Here is an 8,993-nt window from a genome sequence, read left to right as displayed (position 1 = left end):
CTTCGAAGTATCCAAAAAGTGTTCCGTTAATTCTTCTCTGATGAAGGAAATGATGTTAGCATATTTCTCGTTAAGGCAGAAATATTTCCACGAAGAAGACGATAAAACCATAGCGACTAATTAAAAATGTTAAATAGTCGACTCTGAATTACGTGTTTATACATATTGAAATTTCTCACGAAATTATTTTGTACGATTTAAACGTCTTTTTAAGATTGTGTCCAGATTTTAAATTACGTAAGTAAATTCCTTTTCTGTAAAGTTTCAAGATGATTTTGAAATTATATCGTGAAACGTAGAACTTTTAATAACAAGTTGAAGGATCTCCTGTGAACTGTATTCTTTTCTTAACAATATTTAAAAAATAAATATTTATAAGATGGTGCAATTTTAATTGGACCAATCCGTGCACTCACATGAAACCGCCGCCAGAGATAAGTTTAATTGAACGAAATAGGACTAGACAAATAGAATGTAATCAATTCGCGAACGAAATCTACGAGACTGCGTGAAACGACACATAAAACAGGAAGTTGTAACACACCCCATAAAACCTCACTACATCCTCATAAATAGCAGAACTGTATAGGAACCCATTTGACAAGCAATTCATATACACAAAGAAATCCTCTGATTCTTCGTTCAAATAGGAGTTCACATTTATAAAAGATTCAATCGATAACAATTCGTTTAATCGTTCATTGAGTAAGATTTCGTTTAAATAAATAGACTTCACGTAAACAAAATTCCATTGTACCTTATCCACAAAGCACGCTTCCGTTTCCGAGAACATCATACTAACATTTTAATCAAAAGAGTACATATGCTTTTTTTTATTCCGGAAATGAATAAAGTCAAACAAATGCAATTGTTATTATCATATGCAATATTAATACGAAATTCGTATCGGGTGAAATTTCGTTCATTTCGAAAGGTGAATGAGAATTCTTTACTTAGCTTCCATTTCTTTAGTTGTATTCATAACGGTATGAATTCCATAAAAATCCACCATCTATACATAATTGTATAATCCACCATCACGTATAACACACAATCCTTTACACATCCAGGATATTCGATTAAATTACCACTTCCTGTTTGAGTGAGGATTTCAGTCAGTCCGGAAAGACAGACGCCCTTCCTCGCCGTGTATGCATTGTGTGCGACCGTGAAAACTGTTGCCGGTTCTGAGCGGAAGTTAACGCGGACACGGGTCGGTCGACCTTATCGCGGTTAATTCGTCGAGGGTGGCCGATGTTCCGGTCGCGTGACGTTCGATCGTTCCCGAGCAAGTCTGCGAATGCGATCACACCGATATCTCTCGATACGGAAACATACCGGACGCGTTACGTTGCCGCTGGCAATTCAAGTTAATTACTTTAATTGATACTAAACGTTGACGTTAACTACGTGATCGGGGGAAGGGAAAACGAGAGTACGTTAACGAGCTGCGTCGACGGAAGTAATCGTGTCACGCGACGCGACGATTAATTTCTTCGACGCGATCACGTATATATACATGTTATATACATACACATATATATACATATATATTATACACATACGCACGCACACGGACACACATACATGAAAAACAATATAACATACGAGGACATCGTTATACAATGAACGAATACACGAATAATGTACATACAAAGAGAAACAGATACCTATTATTGATAACATATTATGATATTCGATGGATTGTTTCGTAATATATTATTAATTTTCGGCGCGGTAATGACGCGTTGTTAAGTTGTCCATGCATTCGACGTGCAGAGATTCGTTCTATCCGACGTGATCAATCCCGATGTTGTTCAGACCTCAGTGAAACGAACATACAGCGACGACGTTATACACGTAGCGAGGATAAAGTGGAGAAAAACGAGGTGAGAGAGCGAAAGGAAAGAAGATAGTAACGATAAGATTGTACGATCAACACGCAGGGAAAAATTAGAGGAACTGCGAAGATCGAGATTTTTGGGGGCAGACGGGATGGAAAATCTCGAAGGAGAAGGAAACGACGAAGAAGAGATGCAAAGAGCGGATCGATTGGATGAAAGGGAAAAGGGTCACGTAGCTCTCTAGACAGTTACTTCAAGTTGAAGAAAAAAAACGCGCACATATTCATTCACACATATATATATACACTCGTGAAAGAACAAAAGCTAGTTCCTTAATCAACGATGGAAGAAAAGAAGGCTTATTCTCTGCCCTCAGAAATAGTCGAGCGTTCATTCCCGCGATAAATGTTGGGACCTGGTTTGTCTTGTCCTTCATTGTTTCATTTCGAAAGCGTTGTTTCGCGGCCACTACGAAACGCGAAACGGGACCAAAGAAAAAAAAGACACAATTGTCACAAAACGTTCTCATTCCCCTTCTATCTTCTATCCTCTTCTCTGGCTGCCTCCATTTAATCTCTCTCTGTCTCTCTAACTTCTACGATTCTCTCTTCTTAGCCAATTCTCTGTTATCCATTATAAAAGTATACCCCTCTATCTGTCTCTTACCTCCATATCTCTCCCTTTCTCCTAATTCCGCGCCCCCCCCCATCTCTCTCTCTCTTTCTTTCTCTATACTTCTCTGTCGCGGCTCAACGTACTGGACACGACAACTCCACACGATATTTTTATATAGATTTCTTAAAAGTGCATTATAGTGCCAGGAAGACCACGCCAAGTTAACAAAATAATAAAAAAAAAAGTAAAATAAAAAAAACACACACGTAACGTGCAGTCTCAATATTGATTCATTAGGCGATAGGAGATTGATTCTATAAGTATTATAATGTATAAATTACGGGCTCTCGTGTAGCTGAATGATCGTCGAAGTGATCGACGAAGCGGCGCATTGGTCATGAGGGACACGATCGAGGCGGCTTCATACAAAAAGAGAAAAAAGGGGAATGAAAATTGAAACCGTTAAAAAAATCAACGTATGCTTAATTATAGCGATTTATATCGCGATTTTACGAAGCACGGAAGTGATCAGAATTTTATTCGACCAAAACGTACACGCCAACCGTTTGTACGACGTTCAGAATTTTCGAGTGTTCCAGGCTGCGTCGTTCGCTAATAACCGAAAACAAGATTATCGACGAATAAAATTAGACTGACGAGCGCAACATCGTTGCTTTGAATCGTAAACTAGTCTCCCACGTAGACAGCGAGCAGCTAGGATCAAGGGAACTTGTCGTTTCCGGTCAACGATCGAGATAAGTTGAAGATTCCGCGTGAGATTTCCGCTGACGAAGGTGAGAAACATCGATGGAAAGATTTATGACTGGATCGTTTTGAAAGAAACGGTATTCTTTAAATGCAAAGTTAAACAACGGCAACGATCGTTTTTTAAAAGACAGCTGATAACAGAATAACAGGAAATACAAGAGAGGAAAATAAGCTACTTGTTGCTTCGTTCACATTGCAGACGTTGATATCGTTTCGAAAAATAAGTTGCGCCCTTTATCGACGAATAAAACAGTGAATATCGATTACAGAATCCTTCCACGATTTTATTTCAACGAGAAAATACTCTAAAAATCGACCTAACTTCCGAAATAATAACATCATCGAGTTAGCAGAAGGTTAATAAAAGGAGAACAGAGAGGAAAACGAAAGGAAAATTATGGAAATGAATTCCTTGCCAGAAGCATGTAAACATATCTTCACAGGAAAGGTTTGTTTTCGCAGGAGGATGAACGGAAATGGAGGGAAAAGGGGAATCGACTCAATGTGATAACCCGTGAAAAGGACCTTAACCGGCGATCTATATATATATATATTGCCCGAGTGAAATTGTTTCATTGATAACTCTTCCTCACACGTTCATACACACAAATAATTATATCGCGTGTGCATATGGGACGAAGCGCCTTTGTCCACTCGAAATATTTTCGTTATTTTGAACAATGCTGACATAAATATTTCCAACGACTCTATCAAATAAGTACGCAAAGATTGAAAGAATCTAGTCTTTGTTTCGCTCTAAACGAACAAATTTTTAATCACTACCAAATATACTTTTTATTAAGGTTAATTACAGAGTAACTAATTAATTATATATTATAATTAATTATATAGAGTAATTAACGACTATTCGATCGTGTTGGTCAGAATAACAGAAATATTTTCAAAAGACAAAGCTCCTACCCCGTCGCAGATATGCCGAGATTGATTTGTATGTTTATACCTGTACATATGTGTATACTATATTATGTAATATACACGATATTATAGTATATAGTGTATATATATATATATATCGAAACATGTATTATGGCCTTTGTTTCAAGCAGAGTTTATATACGTATGTTTAAGGAAGCAAAGGAGGACGCTTTTGTGTTCAGGGGCACAAGTTCCGACATACACGCACTTACGATCGCCATACTTCTGCGCCCGTCGAGTGTTTCGTGAATGTTTAAATGTTGTACTTTACATGTGTACATATGTATTTTGTACGTTCGATGAGCTCGAGACTACTGGGCGCAAAGCGTGGACGAACACCCTGCTGTCGAAAATAAGGGTGGTCTCCCCTTGTTGCGCGACGCACGGCGGTGTACTATGTTGATGTTAATTCGTTCGAGGTCTAAATTTATGGTCGTCGATAGTGAGAATAATGCAAACGCTAGTCCCACAAACGGAATGTTATAAATATTAGATATTTCTATATATTAAATAATTATTTATATCTAATATAGAATATCTTCTTTAAAAAAAAAAAAATTGTACCTAATCTCTTGCACCGATCGATATCTAAATAAAATTTTGTAGACTCCTCTTCGCAGAAGATTATCTAAAGAAGATAAATCTAATTCTTTTACGTTAAACTCCAATCTCAATTTCGATGTTTATTCGTATGAATGTAGATCTACTCTGTCAAAATTTTAGAATTCAAGAGGAAATTTTCAAATTCGTTGGATATGAATGAACAAACTTTCCAAGGTATGTAAACGTTTGTGTTATTCGAACCGATCGACGTAGCGCTTCGTTTTCTGTATTACCATAAAGATATAAAGATAAAGTATCCGATTCATGTCTAAGTGGATGCGATATGGGAAAAGAACAAAAACGCTGCATAAGAGCATCTTTTGTCCTTGTCTAATCAGGCATGCATAATGACGCTACTCGTTGATCGGTATTATAACTTACATGTTTACTGTACGAATGTGCATACGTTATTAGATAAGGACACGAGAGACCCTTATGCAGCGTTCTCTTTCTACTCCTATATCGCTTTCTCAGCTCGCTCATGCACTCTGTTTTCATATCTCTATGCGTGTTACGGAACATGCGATTGTGTCAAGTTTAAAACGCTGCGCACCGTGTTACACAGCGGCACAATGAAGCGCGTTCTTGTGTTTCTCGAGAAGCATGAAAGCGACGTGCTACGCAATATGCACGGGGGCCGCGTAACTGCCGCCTTCATTCCATGAATCGTTCGTGCCACCGGTCGTCAGTGCTGTCAGTCATGAGAATGCGTCGTAATTCGAAAAAAAAGAAGGTAGAATGAGAAAGAAGAAAAATATAACAGAAGATTATGTTGCAATGAGCGAAGAAAAAACGCGCACACGAACACCAGAAACTAGATAAAACACGCGAATCGCGCTGTGGACGAAAGTAGAATAAACGAACGAACGGTCGAGCGTAACGTGAAACGTAGGCTAAATCGGACTATCTTTGTACATAAACGTAGTTGAACAGAGACACGTTGTTTCCACGTTGATCCTCGTATACTTTCTTCCTTCCTGTTGCGATTAATTAGCGAATTTTTGGATCGACGGGCTGACACAGCGATTATGCGATACTTGAAGAAGTAAGAGGAGAAAAACGAAGAAAGAAGTTTTTAAAAAAACTTGTATAGGATCGTAGAGGGATAGTAAGACGTAAAAGATACTTAACACGCGAAAGAGAGTAAAATAACGCGGACGATCGCTTTGAAATGGCGAACGGTTGCGATTGATCGTCTTCGGGCGCGGTTAATCGATGATGATTCGTACGAAAGGTGAATGAAAAAAGTAACGAAAATAAAGAAAACGGGGAAAAAGAGGGAAACGATGGATGGCGAAAAAATATCGAAAAGAATATCGGAGATAACCGGCTTCTCCGAGCGATTTATACAAAAATTACCACGTTATTACTACATATTGGTCATTTATTATTGTTATTATTATTACGGATCATTACTATGATTATTACGGATTATTATGATTATTATGATGAATAACGGTAGTGTTTAAACGGTTTTAACTCTCAAATACTTTATTAAGATCTTTACCAATAATTAACTAGCGGGCTGTCGCCGTCTAACTGTTACGTAAAATGACCAAAAAATTACTAAGTAATGTACTATCTATTAATCTATATAGGGTGATTTAGCGACCACGAGTTAAGGGGAAACAGTCTTTTTTAATGAGCTCTCTCTATCTCCCAATTTCTCCATTTTTCTTACTATTTATCATTGACAGGAGACACACAAGATGAAGCAAGGTAGAATCGCTTGTTGTTATTTCTCGAAATTGTTATTATCGTTCTTAACACGTCATCGCGCTCATTTATCATATAATCATCGTGTCGTCGAGTCTTTATACGAATGAATTCAGTCTGGTTGCATCTGTGCCTGATACATGGTCGACTCATACTACTGAAAATTACGTTTCAGTACTTGTCTCGTCATGATTGATAAATGAGTCGTATGGAAGTAGTTTTATTTAGTCTAAACGATCAACGTTGATCATCGTTAAGCTCTAACAAATGAACATTATTAATAGATGGAGCGTTGAACGAGTGGTGCATTGAAAGAGGTTTATACTATCGCTCAATTGCTTACAACGAATCGATTTTATGAACTAGCTTCACAATAACTTTGTCACTTGTAATCAATTTCAGTCATTTCATTCTATCATCTGTGACTTTATTCAATATTTCTTTACTTACTTTCGTTTTTAACGTAAAACAAAAACAATGGAAGGGTCATTGTGGCTCTCCTAGTCGTTTTGCATTATAAAGATATCAAATAAAATAAAGTTAAAAAATTGTTAATAGAAAGAATATAATACAAAGCGAAGTGAACAAAGTTTAATATATTTGGAAACTTTCTACTTTTTTCCAAGCAAATAATATTAGTATTGCCAGGAAGTTTCGCTTGCTACGTACAACTTATCGAACCATGTTGCATAATTTAGAATATTCTTTGGCGTACCTCGTTATTCACGTCTTCAGAAACATCTAAAGTAACTTCGTTCCACAACAGCTGGATCGATGATTTAATAACGACTAGTCAGCGTACAACATTTTTGTTCACGATACGATTCGATTACTTTCATCTACATAAATCCATCGCGAGTGCCGTTGACATTGCAATTGATTACGTAAGTCCAGAGAGTTTTGTTCGCAGACAACCTGCACGGAACATGGAAATCGTTGAAACAAATCGTCGAAAGGGTCTCAGTTTCTGGCGACAGTTGCAAATTCAATCAGATGGAAAACACATAAAGCTACTTTGTAAGATTCTACTTGCTAGTGAACTATTCGTGGAATAGTGTATGTAGCTGCAACGCGTACAAATTTCACGATATAATATCGAATAAAAATCTGCAAAGTTTTTCACGTACTTTGGAAAGAATTTTATAAAACTCCAACAACTATTTAGAGAAACTAAAATAATGATACTTAAACATTCTTTTCTCTTTTTTACAGATATTGTAAAAAGCATAAAAACGCTGTAATTTATTAAAAAAAAAAAAAATTCAACTTAAGAATAGACAAATTTATATACGAAATTTTTCATGGCACAAATAAGAATTTGTTCATCCAATCTTCCTCGATCATCCTTTTCATGTTCGATAGCACGTGAAGAGATATCGTACATCGCTTTTACGGTTTCCGGTCTCGTGAATGAGGAGGAGCTTTTCAAAGTAGAACTCCTATCGTGTACAGGCTGCATCTTCTGTGTGTCCTTTCAGTGTGACAGCCCATCGAAAGAGGTCTAGATTACGAACGAGTAACCCACAGGGTGCCACGTTAGCACTTGTACATTGCTGAACGATTACTGGCGATGAAAAAGCACATGATGCTTGCTCAACTGCGAAAAAATTGTAAATCTTTGGGTCGTTCATTTCCCAAACGTTCAGTGTATCCACTGAATTTAGAGGAACTGAGAGAAATCTATATTTCTTGCTAATTTTCTATCGAAAACCGTTCACAAAATACCGTTGTTACTTGAACTATCGATTGTAAAAAAGAAAAAACGAAAAAAAGCGAACAATCGGCAGGAGAATAAAAAGTGAAACTAGATAGAAACTTTTTAGAAGAGAAAATAAATTAGCGACGATACTTGAAAGGGCCAGTGAATTTTTAGCCAAATATAATTATAATATCAAGTTTATCGAGTGAATGAGAATCGATTAAAAATTAAACAAACAACCGCACCACCTGTACGTTGGACAGAAATCTAGGCTTTCGTTTCGAACTTTGTTTTTTCCACGTTCAATTGCCCTATTGTGTTTCATAGGATTCTTTATACCTAGTACCATGATTGATCGTGAATAAACTTTAGAAGCTTTACCATTGGAAAATGGACGATTCACATATAGAATGTAAACACCGTGGTGAATGGAACCATGATTGAACAAAAAAATATGGTACCTCTGTATTCCATAGGCGTGAAGCGTACGATGACGCAAAGTTAATTTCGATAAATATTGGATTGGTGATTCGAGGACTAATTAGAATCCTGTAGAATTTTGTTCACTAGAATCGAAACATTTTAATTCAATTTTGCAGTGATTAATGGTAAATGTATTTATGTGATAATATTTAAGTAAAAAAGATTTACCTTGCAATTTTATGATTGGACTGCGAAATTGGATACTCATTCGATTTATTACTGTTCACTGTTTTTATTTTTATATGACTCGATTATTCTTCTGTTAATTGCTAAATGTATTGTATATTTATAACTTCATGTACAATTCTAGCAAGCTCGTTTCCCTGATC

The sequence above is a fragment of the Bombus bifarius genome, unplaced genomic scaffold, assembly GCF_011952205.1.
Source record: "Bombus bifarius isolate JDL3187 unplaced genomic scaffold, Bbif_JDL3187 scf7180000008422, whole genome shotgun sequence".
Taxonomy (NCBI): Eukaryota; Metazoa; Arthropoda; class Insecta; order Hymenoptera; family Apidae; genus Bombus; species Bombus bifarius.
This window is presented reverse-complemented; position numbering follows the sequence as displayed.